Consider the following 12,644-nt stretch of genomic DNA (forward strand, 5'->3'; position numbering starts at 1 on the left):
CACCGAGATGACTATGCATCTCTTCACTAATCTCTCTTGGTATTTACAGTTTAGTTCAATAAGAACATTCGTTTCCTTTCTCAGTGTTGGTATCCTCACTGTGTTAACCTGTTACATCTGCAACCGAAAAATGTCTTCTGAAGCTGAAACCTCAGTTACAAAACTCTCCTGCAATAGCATGTGTGTTATCAGCGCAGTCTGTGTTATCAGCGCAGTTCACTTCAGGGTACCGCCTCCTGGGCCCACTGGTTCATCTCTGACACTCTTAGCCTATTTGCTCTTCTCATGTGTTTGAAGTTTGCCGTTCGTGTAATTTGAAGATGAGCAGACCCTGACCTTCTCATAAATACGCCTGTATGAGGGTAACAGCCCCGCTCAGCTGGTGGAGGCCTTCCCTGGCTCAGTGTTGAACCTGTAAAACAAATCAGAGGATGCAGCCCAGGAAAAGGCAGTAGAAAAATGCACTTTTTTTTCCCCCTTTGAGTGATGGAGAAGCTCCCTCTGCTAAGGAAAATAAGTTTTCTGTAGAACCTGAGACAGATTGTCAGCAACCATAGTCCTGCCTAACGCCGTTCAAGATAGCATTGGAGATGCAGCCCCCTGACTCTGTTTAATTGTTAAAACAAAGTCTCTGAATCTAAGAGTTCCTTGTGGTGGGCCATTATGTCCAGAGACCAGATTTTAATACACAGAGCTGATTTAATGCAGTGAACTTGACTGAAGTTTTGAGAGGCATCAACAAAGTCTTTCTAGAAAAGAAAACAGGTTTCCAATAAATTAATGCCATCTGGTGCTATCTATGTCAGATGGACTCTCTGCATCTGTTACAGCCACAGGAGAGGAGACGTAAAAGAGAAGAATGAGAAGAAAAACAAATAATACATGGCTTCTGAATTGTACTAAAGCCTAGTCTCTAAGTGGCCCTTTTTTCTATTTTCCAGCATAGTGAGAAACACACAGAGATGCTTGAAAGTGTATCACCAATTTTCCATAAAGAAGCCTTTCTTTATTTTGTTGTTCTTTTACTTTTTTTTGTCCCCCTTTTATTCAGAACCTAGAGGATCACATGCAAGCTTTGAGGTAGTTTGGTTTTAAATGGGTTGCACTCAAAATATCCGTGTCTGCTTCGATAAATTGTAGTGAAATCCTCGTGGAGAGCACAGGGTTGAATAGAAGCTTTCATCTCTCCTCCCTCTCCAGCTCCGGTTCTTTGCAGCTGGAGTTTTCATCTGAAATCCTGTTCCCTCCCAGCCATTTGGATTTTTTTTTTTTTTCTTTGAGTCTGGCTAAATGGACAGGGTTTCGTTAGTAAATGCTCAGCCACCTTGATGCTGACCTGCAGCACAGCACAGAACTGTTGTAGGGGTGTGGAGGAAATGCCTGCTAAAACCCTCCCCGAATCGCATCCCCTTGTGACAGTTATTAATTGCATTGGTCAGTTATAGGAGAGCAAAATGAGACTGTAGTCTAAAATTGATACTCGTGCTTTAGGTTAGATTCTCACCGCTAATTATTTGATTTCCTTTATACTGTGTTGACATTTGGTACATAAATCCTCAAATTTATATCCCTGTGCTCAGAGCATAAGTCTTCCAGCTGACAATAACAAGGAGTTACTAATCTCACGTTTACTTCCTTTCTTGCAATACTTTGGATACTTTGTGTGCAAATCCTGTGCCTGGCTTCAGGCTTTTGCTGGCAGGTGTATTCATGGGCTGTCTGCAGGGTCGGAGCGGGATGAGCTGGGGGTGGTGGCTGTGCTTCCTCCTTCAGAGTCAGACGATGGAAATTGAAAGAGAGGCATCTGTTTTTCAGAGGTGAGGCCTGAAAGATTTTCCTGTATTTCTCGGCATCGGCACTTTCCACCTGCCTTTCCCAATTCCAGCGATTTAGTCGCCGCTCTGGTTCTCCGTTACCTTGTGTCCCCCATGCTCGGCGGTGCGGTTTCACCCCATCGTGTTGGCTGATCTCAGCAGCCTGCCTCTAGCTTGTCGTCTGTGCTGGGAAGGGAGGAAACGCATCAAGAGAAAATGCAATACGGCTCCCGTTTTATTTCCATCCCTCACTTTTCATTTTGGCTGACAGGTGCCTGTCCTCTGTCATGCGGATCGAGCAGCTTGCTGATGAGCCCCCGCTCCCGCTGCTGATGGATTGGAAACTGCGCTGGTTATCTCTGAGTCCTTCAAACACAAGTGGCTCATCCCCATTTTGCCAGGCAGAGAAAAGGGAACTATACTTTTGACAAAGATGCCAGTTTCTAAGCGTGTTAGTTCTCCAGAAACCCTCTTCTGCCGTGTCTCAGGTCAGCTGTCACCCCGCCGCTGGCGAGGTGGGATGTGAAATGGCTCCCAGCCCTGGACCACGCACCCTCCTGGTGGGGTGGTCTTTGTGCCACCTTGCTCCTGCTGTGAGCGGGCTGCAGCGTTTCACGGGCGGCGGGTTACCAGCTTGTTCGTGCACCTTTTAAAGGCTTTATTTTAGCTTTAATTCTATTTAATCCTAGACAAGTCTGCCACCGTGCAGCATCTCTGGTGTACATTTAATTGCACCAAAGTAATTAATATTATTAAAACAAATTATTATAATAGTTACATCCTCCCTCTCTCTTTTATATATGTACAACACGTGCTAATTATTTTCACAAATAGTTTAAGCTGTGTAGCTTATTTTATTTCTACTTTGCACCTAAAATGACTTTCCAGAATGTTAGCAGAAGATCTGTGTCTTTCTCTAACCCCAAATCTTTACATCTAACGCACTCTCGGGTGTAGAAATGCAGTGGCAGTCACACACTAAGAAATTCTCATCCCCTTTGTCCATTTTTATTTTCTCTTATGCAGTGACATTTGCACTTAATTATAAATACTGCATAGAGCATGTCATCTGTCATTATTCAGTAGACTCAAGAGGTTTTTTCTTGTTTGGGGAATTGGAATTACATCCACTTTGGAAATCGTGAACCAAATGTGGTTTTTAATGATTTCCCCCAAAGTATTCAGAATTTCAGAAAAAGTTTACGATAGGGAATATCTCGCAAGTACTTCCAGGACTATCCAGAGGATCATTTACCATAGCTGCCTCCATAGCACATTTAATACTGTGAAAGTTCAGTATAATCCTTACTTAAAATTACGTACGGAGAGGAGCATGTGCATTTCAAGCATTCATTAGGGAACAGAGCAGCATTAATGGTTTGATGGATAGCTTCACTATCAGCTCTTGAAATAATTATGTTTTGTAAATGGAATGCATAAAGAACTCATCAGCGATGCCGGGCTATGGTAATGCGTGAAGCCGAGCGCACGCTGCCGAGCTGCTGAATGGCAAAGTTATTTTTTTTCACTGTGAATCGTAATGGCGTAGCTTGCGCTCTGAAGCAAAGCTGCTAATGCCAAGGGTAGACAGGGGATGGGCTTTTTGGATCTACTCTCCCAGGACCTCTGAGTTTGCATTTCAGAGCGGCGCTTTTCCAGTGAAAGCAGAACTTTATGGTACAGGGGGATTGCTACTGAGCCCAGCAATTTCATATCAAAGGCAGCTTTCTAAAAGTGGGCTTTGCAGTGGAGGCAGGCTCTCCGGGCTGCTCCTGAGGAACTGTGGTGTCTGCAAAACATACCACCGCTTCCATAAAAAATCCTACGCTGCTGAAAAACCTTGTATGCCTAAACTGCCATTGCAAACGTGGGTGGGGGGAATTTGAGAATAGTTTTCCCGGTTTTTTTCCTCTCACCTGGAAAATAACATACCAGAAATTCAGCTCAGCAATATCACCTGAAAGAAGGGAGATCAAGAGTTTTGCTATTATAATTCTGATTGCAGGCCAGGAAGATGCTAAATTTGCACAGCATGATTGTGGAAGCACGTTATCCATCTTGCTGAATCACTAGGACCATAGCACAAACCCATCCCTTAATTAGTGTTTAAGCATTGCTTTCTTTGTTTATTTGTTTTTATCTAGCTATTCTAGCAGATAAGTGTTTCCTGGAAGAAGAGCCTGTTACTTGGGGCACTGCATTTAGAGAAGTCCCAGATCTCTGTTCGTTGGAGGAGCCCAGCAGCAGCCAGAGGGGACGGTGCCGGATGGTGCCGTGCCCTGGTCACGGAGGTCCCAAACCTCTGGAGCTGTGGGACAGAAGTGCCACTGGCATAGCTCCTTTGCAACGGAGTGCCTGCAGGCAGGAGACGTGGATTTGGAGAGAGAGCTGTCTGGGAGTCAGACGTATCCATCCACTTCTAGAAAACTTTAGTAAATAGCCCAAACTGGGTTTTGTTTCCCAGAGTGTGGGGGATGAGTTGCTCCTGGCTGCCAGGCTGGAGCTCTTGCTGGGGAACCCCCCTGGAAGCCCCCAGCCTCTGCCTGTGCCTCCTGCCACCCTCGGGCTTTCCTCGAGTGCGGGAGATGTGATGCTGGGGAGGGTGCTAGCTGTGGACCATGGCAACATCACTGGTGTTTTCTGAAAACAGGAGCATTTTGGGAGCCCTGGTCTCGGTTTCTGCCTAGGCATCCCGAGTTTCACGCAGGGAGCAGTGTTATTTCATGGCTCAGCCTTTCCAGGGTGCAGTGACTGGGGCATGGTGAGAATGAAGTCGTGTTGGAAGCATCCACGTGATCCCAAAACGCTTTGGGATGCCGGTGTGAATAACTGAAGCAGGGATCTCGCTCGTCTTAGCCTCATCAGCATGCAACCAGGACTTTCTCTGACCCCAGCTCAGTATTTCACCTCCTTTAGGGCATGCACCTCTTGGAGAGGCTGCGGTTCAGCCAGGAGCAGTGGCACTAGCTCTCTTCTTGCTTCATTTACTCAGCAGCATGTTACAATCAAGGAGGATATTAGGAATTTTCTGTGAAGTGCTGTTTTGATGACATTACCTATCTGAAGAGGCAAAATCTGGATTCATATATACATTATCAGTATGGATGTATTCATTATAGCATTAGTACTGAGGAGCTAATGCATTCTGCTTATAAAACATTACAATTCTGAGCCAGTGTGTAACAGATACACATCAGAGTCAAAGGATTGTTATTCGTCTGTGCTCTGCGGCCCTGCCTGAATGTACGCACTTTTCCTTTGCAGAGGGAACAGTTATCATGCTCTGTTGCTCCTCTCATTCAGGTTTTAACCCACTGTAATTTTATTAAGTGGCGCCACTCAGTACTTGCAGAATTGCAAGCAGGAAAAGAATCATTATTTTTTACAAAAAATTACATTGTTTGCAATGGCCAGGAGAAAAACAACAAAGGAAGAATAACTGTGGTTTGGGTAATAGTTGATTCTGGATTTTTAGTGATCTCTTTCAAAATACAAAATCTATCACAGCCAATGAGGACAACCAAACATTTTTCTATGAAAAAGGAAAGCAAAAAATCTCTTTAGTCACGGGAGACAGTGGCTGAGAAGTGAACAGGGATTTTACTGAAATGAGTCCTTGCAACATGTCCAGTCCCCAGCTGACTGGAGCCCTGGCTATTTATTTTGTGGTGGTTTCTCTGTGAAAGGGGACATCGCGGTTCCCCAGAGCGCTGAGGTTGGCTGTATGTAGGAGACAGCAGTGACCCTGCGGCCAGCCCCGTTCCTCCAGTTTGGGAAAGAGTAGGCTTCAGACCTGTCTCTGAGGGGGAAAGAAAACAGCAGTTGCTGAAGAGCTCTAATGTGTTGAAAAGATCTGCAAAACCAAAAGGCAATGTTTGTTTATTCCTGCTTTTCATCACGGAGTTGCATCATGCCCAAGGCCACCTCTGCAGAAAGGTTTGCAGAGGGTCTGGAGGGCTGCAGGGTGAGTGCTCTACCATGGCCAGAGTGCTCAGGGACACCAGCTGTGCTGGGGTCAGTCATGGTGAAGGTCATCTGCTGCCACAGATCAAGGTTTCGTTGGGGGTCTTTGATGGTCAGGTTGGTTTTTGAGCAATTAGTGGGGACGGTGTGTGGGGGTGCACTGCCCCTGTCTGCATAGGAAGGCTGCTTTCCAGGCCGGGAACCCACTGAGACCTTTAAAAGTTGGGATAACCATTTCAAAGCAGGCTCTGAAGTCTGCTCAAGTGGCAGTGATCTGGCGCTGCTCTGGTGCTGGAGCCTCCATCTCTGCCAACCCCATCCTTCTGCAGCACCGCTCTCTTGGGTCCATTGCGCTCTGCATCTTTCTGCTATTTGTTTTCCTTCTCTTTTAAGCGTGTGTCCTTTTTGCTCTCTCTTTTCTCATCTGGGCTGGATTAGAAATGCTCTGTTTGCTGTGCAATTAAAGTGGCCTCTCAGACACCGCAAAGTTCAAATAGTTTTAGTTTTTGCCTTAAATATATACTTCTGGATTTAATGGGCTTTGCAGGCTATAGTTTCAAAGAGGTTATTAATGGGATTTGTACGAGGAACTCTTGCTTTGTGCTCTTAAAAATAATACAAGAAATCTTTCCATTGGCATTTAATTTCATCAATTCAGGCATGTCAAGAGCTATCTGTTGGGCACCACATTAAGACTTGTGCTGTATATGATGGATCTGCAAAGTGAAGGGCTGCAATACACCTGGCAAATTCAGCAGTAGCCTGCTAAATAACTAAAATTATTGTCTTTTGCTTTTGTAAACATTATTATTTTTTATTATTATTATTATTATTATTATTCCCTGGAGAATGTCTCCACTGCAAAGCTCCAGTAAGAAATAAAAGTTGACAACAAAATTGGCAGCCAGGCTAAATTCATACCCACTGTATGATGGTGACCCTGGTGGTAATACTCTTTCCAATCTGCCGTGGCTTTACTGTTCATTTCGAAGATCTCTCAAGGACTGGAAGATTCACATTCCATCAGTTTGCTCCAAATCTCTGGGGTGGGATTACAAATCCTATTTGAGGCGAGGTGACAGAGGGGCCCTGCCAGCGTCCCCCCCTGCCCAGGGGCCAGAGCCCCTTCCAGCACTGCCCTGCAGCATCCTCCAGTGAAACAGAAATGTGGCTACCGTCCTGATAACACCACAGCTTGTGATTGTGCAACGAGTGCTTGTGCTAAAGGGTGTTAAGGTATATTTATTAAAATTCACTCAAGTCTGTTGTGCTTTTTGGTGTTTAAAGGCAAGAAGAACAAGGCACCTGCTGGGCTGTGGAGACGCAAAGCCATTTCTTTCTCAGCCCTGACTGCAGCCATTGCACTGGGTTGTCCTGCGGTTCGTGGCTGCAGCTGGTGAGCGAGCCTCTGCTGCTCAGAACGAGAAAAGGACACAGCAAAATGGCAAAGGGCTGGGAACCTCCAAAAACAGCTGAGCTGAAATGGAAGCAGAGGTTCCAGGTGCTTTTTATTTTCTCTGAACCAGCCTTTGCCATGGAGGATATTGAGAGGACAGCAACAGCGGGCACGTTTCCGTTGGACGTTGGTGTGTTATGGTGGTGACGTGTCAAACAAAATTTTCATTCCTGCTTGGGCTATTTTGTCACGCTCTCTTCCCACCCTCCCTTTCTGCCCACCCGTGGCTGTGAGCCCTCTAACCCACCTCCACTGGAGGTTTCCTTCTGGAAGGAATCCAGCCCCTGAGGAGGATGGGACCCGGATGGCTTTTAACCCAAATGCCGTGGGAGCACTCCCGGATCACCATGACCTCCTGGGAGCCTGCTGGGCCAAAAGCAGCAAAGGTGGTTAGCGGCATGGGCCATGCGCTTGTGCCTCCCATTGCACATGTTGCTGTGCACTGCACCGCTCATCCTCGGTGCTCAGCGCTTCACAGCAAGTGCCATAACAGGCTCTTTAATTAAGCAGATAGGAAAATATTGCAACTATAATCTCAAGCAGCTGCACGTTTCTGTCCCTTGCAGGAGGCAATGCTTTCCTTCCCTCTGTGCATTCTCTAAAAGCCAATGGCTTGGGTGGGTTTTGGGTGGTGCTGACTCCCACCACTGTGTCCGCAGCCCGTGGCTGTGCTTTAAAAGCAGAACGGGTAAAGGTGGTGGGACAGCCGTCCCTCACCGGCATATGTCATGGCAATGCCTCCTGCCCCATGGGGACCTGAAGGACGGAGAGCCATATGCAATGGGTCAGAGACCCATGTCAGCGTGTGATGGGAAACCTCAAGAAGCCTTTTCTAGAGAACTCAGCTTTGGGGGTCTGCACACATCCCAGACTGCTGCTGTTTTGCTGGCGTCTCAAGCGAAGGATGCGTGGTGGAATTTCCTTTGGAGAAGAAGAGCAGCCCCAGGGTTTCTCAGGACCCATTTAAAAACAGACAGATAATTTGGTGTTTGGGGATATTCTGTTCTGAGGTGAGGCACGGCCAAGTTACTATCCAGGGGCATGCGTCCGCCAGCAATGTTGTGTGCCATGTGTGTCTGTGAAACACTTGCACTCTTTCCACTTGCCACAGTGGAGGTGATGAGGTGTGGCACAAACCTTTCTCACTGTTGCCCTAACCTCGTCAGATCATCTCCAAAATATACATCCTGCAGGCCAGGAGGAGGCAGGGGGGCAGTTCCACCAGCCCAGAGGGCCGTGTGAGTGCCGTGTGCCGGCGTGCACGCTGCAACGCAGACGGATGCTGTGTTGGTGGTGAGCCCAAATCAGTCATTGCATTTGAAAACCTGAGCTCACACGTCTCTGAAACGGTCTCTGGAATCACGGGGAGAGAATGAAGGTAATCGTGGAAAGCAGAACGATATCTCTGTGTTTCCTAAATACATATCCAGTGAGCCCAATCTGCTTGGTCTCTATTAAAAAAACGGGGTGCGGTTAACATGCAGATGTCCTCTTATTAATGAAGAAAAAACAGTGACATGCTCTTAAATGAGGGGAGAGCAATTATCATTTACTCAGATGAATCGGCTGGCGTTCCTCTCTGTAGCTAATGAAAATGTAATGCATGTTGAAGTCATCAGCAACAAATTTTTGAATTGCACATTGTACTGAGTGCAGCTTTAATAGCATCTTCCCGTGAAATGACAGGCAGAAATAAATGTCCTTCAGAATGATTTATACTCTGGATTAGGTGCAGGTTGTAAAAATACACCAAGTTTAAATCACTGTCAACCTTGAAACAGCAGCAGAGAAGGTGGTGACCCCAGTTAAAAAGTAAACAAAACAACTGTGTTTCTCAATAGATTGGACTGCAAGCTGTCTTTAAAAATAAAATCTGTGACTTTAATGGTGTCTGCTTTTAAATTAAATGGAAAATGGGAGTGGTGTGTGCATTTCACAATTATGATTCAAAACAGCTGGGTGGGAAACCATAAGCCATAGCAAAGACTTGAAGCTAAGTTGCATTAGTAACCTGCGTTAAACTGCTTTTAACCGGGAAATACAGGTAAGCCAGGAAACTAAAATAGTGTGAGGAAGATTTTTTTGGAAGGAAGAGTAAAAAAATATGTTTTTACCCACTTGCAATCTGAAGATTTTTTTTGTCTTTGCTAAAAGCCACTCACAAATCTGAATACGTCCTTATTCCTCTGAAAGCAGCGGAAAGCCCTTTGCCGTCAGTCCGCGCAGCCCTGCCTGGGCTCCTGCCTGCCGTGCTGGGGGCAGGAGAAGCACCGGCCCCTCTGGGCTGTGCCTGGGCCAGGCATGCCGCGGTGCTGTGCAGCCTCAGCTCCAGTGGAAGCCAACAGACAGGTGCTCCCAGAAATGGGGCTGATTGTCTCTAGCTGAACGCTGAAAGACTGAGTCATGCGTAATTATTGGATTCTGGAAATGTGTCTGTTTTCCCAAGCTAATATTGCAAAAACAGATCAGAGCTGCAAACAAATCTGTGTCTCAGCACCGTAATGCTGCACTTTGTCTCTGAGTAGCTGTAGGTATTTCAGTGACGTATGTTAATATCTTTTTATCTGTACCTGTGAATTGCCATCAGGACCTTGCTTTGCTGCCTGGAAAGCCTCTTCTCCTGGTGTCACACAGCTCTCATCCGCAGCTCGGTGTGGAGCGGCGCTGCTGGCTTCCCAGGGCTGGTCCAGGTGGAGCACAGAGTCCAGTTGCCATGGCAATGCAGTGGCCCTCCATCATCAGGGCAATGCTTAATTAAACCGTTCCTTCTTTAGATGCCTGGGCCCATCGAGGAGGTCATTCCTAGCTTACCTTTGGTTTAATATTATTTTGCAAATGTCGTTAATTTGTGTCCAGCTGAAAGAGAATGGCTTGAACATGCAGCTCTGCTGTGTAAAATTTTCCTGTTGTTTTGTCTCCTTTAGGGGAAAAAAAAAAATCAAAAAAACAAAGCCCACAATTCATGCACTAATTAACGCACTGCAGATGATGGCAGTGCTGGCCGGAGCATGGCAGCCCACTTGGCATACAGGTGTGTGTGTCGCTTTAGTGGTGTGCAAGGCTTAGAGCTCCCCACCAGAATTTTGGGTGGGGTGTCCTCCGAGAGTCCCGTGTGCTTCCAGAGCAGGGTCTGCCCCCTGCCCTGTGCTGCTGTGCACGCACACGTCATGCCTGTTGAAGCACATGTTCACCCTTGCCATGCACAAATCCATGGGTATCCCACGGTCTCCTTGTTTTATTGTCTTTGCGAGAACAGGTCCACATGAACGTATGGTAAAAGGAGGTGGCAGTAGTAAAAAATACATACATTTTTATGCATAAACCTGCCCAGGGCATTTTCCGAAACGAACTCAGCATACCTGAAGAAGAGATAATCAAGCACTTTGTTGTTGTGTGAACAGGTTGGAAAGAATTATTGAGCCCTGAAGCACCAAGGTGAGCTACTGCAGGAGCACTGCTGCGGCCAACGTCCCCCTTGGACAGAAAACCTCGCTGGTTGTTCTCCTGGGGGCTCGGTATTCCCAGGCTGCGACCTCCCCGGGGAATGGTGATCCCCTCGTACGGACAGTCTGGAGGTGACCCTGGCCAGGAGGACGCTCAGCGAAGAGAAACGGCCGTGGCACTGGTAGGTGCTGGGGTGGGAGGGCAGCTCCAGGGGACACACACGGCACTGGTGGGGCTTCCCGTACCTGGGACAGCCGCGGTCTCCTCCCTGTGCTCAGGTGGGCGGTGAAGGGGGGTGCTGAGAGCTTCTGGGGCAGGTTTTGATCTGCGTGGCAGGTGACAAAGCTGCCAGGGGACACAAACCGGGCTGAGTCAGAGGGTGCCCCGGAGCAGCCGCCCACCAGCATAGCAGGGAGATGGCTGGCATCCCACCAGTAGCACCAGGGAGGGTCCCTGCACCGAAATACGAAATACCTGCTGCTCGACCATTTAACCCCTTATGGCAAGGTCTGAAGTGAAGTCTCAGCAATGTTTCTTTCTCTCAGAACACTTCTTTCCCTGCTGAGCAATAAAAGCAGGAGTAAGACATCCAGGAGGAGCTGTGGATGTGGAAGGAGTGGTATAAATTCAGCACACGTTGTTCTTGGTGCCAGGATGTATTTCTGACCGGCTCATCCTTCTTCTTTTGTTTTTCCCCCAGCCGCTCCGTGGGGACAGTTCAATTCCACCAGGAAGATCGAGGAACACAGGGTGTCACCGCAGCAACATGACTCACACCAGCCCGACCGTATTTTGGCTTGCTGCCTGTCCTCACCTGATGATGGAGAGAAATCTCCCCATCACATATCTCGCCGGCGTATCTTTCTCCTGTTAAATGCCATCCGTCCCTGCTCTGAACGGGCAGAGCATCCGAGGAGGATGGCTGGGACACAAAAGCCAGCCCCATGCCATGCATGGGCAGCAGGGTCCGGAGTTGCCCAGGCATGGAAGCATCCTCCCATTTTTTGGCATGGATGGGCTGAGGACAGGCCAGTGGGGAGAGGTACAGGCAGGGCAGGCAGAGTTAGGGTAGGGTCCAGGCTGTGCTTATATGGCCCTTGGGGAGAGCTCCTGCAGTGTGGGGTTAGAAGCAAAAGTAAGTAAAAAGGCAAAGGAGGGGATATCACAGAATCATTTAGGTTGGAAAAGAGGCTTAAGATCTTCGAGTCCCACCATTAACCTAACATGGCCAAGTGCACCACTAAAGCGTGTCCCTAAGCGCCACACGGAAATGAGTAGGGTCTCGCTGGGCAGAGCTGGAAGGGAGGAATGGGCTTTTTTGGGGGGGATGAGGTATTCCCATCTGCTGAACCTGGCCCAGGAGACCCCTCCAGGGACGTCCAGTACGTGGCTGTTTTGAACATAGGCGTGTGGCACCTGATTGCATCACAGCTGCTGTGAATATTAATGTGGCCATTCAATGATTTGCCTTTTCCCTTGGCACTTCCAGGAATCATTTTAAATTAATTTAAAAATTACTGTTCCTGGTTGCCTTTTGGCAGTTTTTGTGCAGCATTAAGTTGGTTTACCCTGATGGGTTAATGCCTTTGTGAATGCTAATAGGTAACTAATCTCAAGAATGCAAAATTAAATACGGTCTCTGTTATTATTATTATAACAATTTGATTAAACAAGTTATCACTGTTCAGTCCAGAGAAATGGGTCACTCCGCATTGTGTTTGCTCACGTGTGGTGTTGATCTCTGCTACTGGAACTGGGATTGATTATGGGGCTATTTTTTTGGTAAAAGTGCATTATTTTTACAATCCCTTCAGACACAGGGAACATATTTTGCCCATGGAGCTCTCGGCAACATAGCAAAGATTCCGTATATCGGGATGCAGTAGAAACCAATTGGAAGCAGCAGACCAAAAGAAGAGGCAACATTTTGACACAAAGATGGAGCTGCAGTGCAGAAGGGGAGCATC

The 12,644-nt window shown here is 47.3% G+C and overlaps 1 long non-coding RNA gene across 1 annotated transcript in view; it reads left to right on the plus strand.

Annotated features, from left to right (window-relative positions):
* The window catches only part of LOC142601959 (uncharacterized), a 198,414-nt gene extending 186,196 nt beyond the window's left edge, over window positions 1-12,218 (plus strand). The window contains exons 4-5 of the long non-coding RNA XR_012835516.1: window positions 10,635-10,858; window positions 11,378-12,218. This is a non-coding gene — a long non-coding RNA (uncharacterized LOC142601959). The remainder of the gene's footprint in view (window positions 1-10,634; window positions 10,859-11,377) is intronic.
* Window positions 12,219-12,644: the final 426 nt, after the last annotated feature.

This window comes from Balearica regulorum, chromosome 5 (genome assembly GCF_011004875.1).
Source record: "Balearica regulorum gibbericeps isolate bBalReg1 chromosome 5, bBalReg1.pri, whole genome shotgun sequence".
In the NCBI taxonomy this organism is placed as follows: Eukaryota; Metazoa; Chordata; class Aves; order Gruiformes; family Gruidae; genus Balearica; species Balearica regulorum.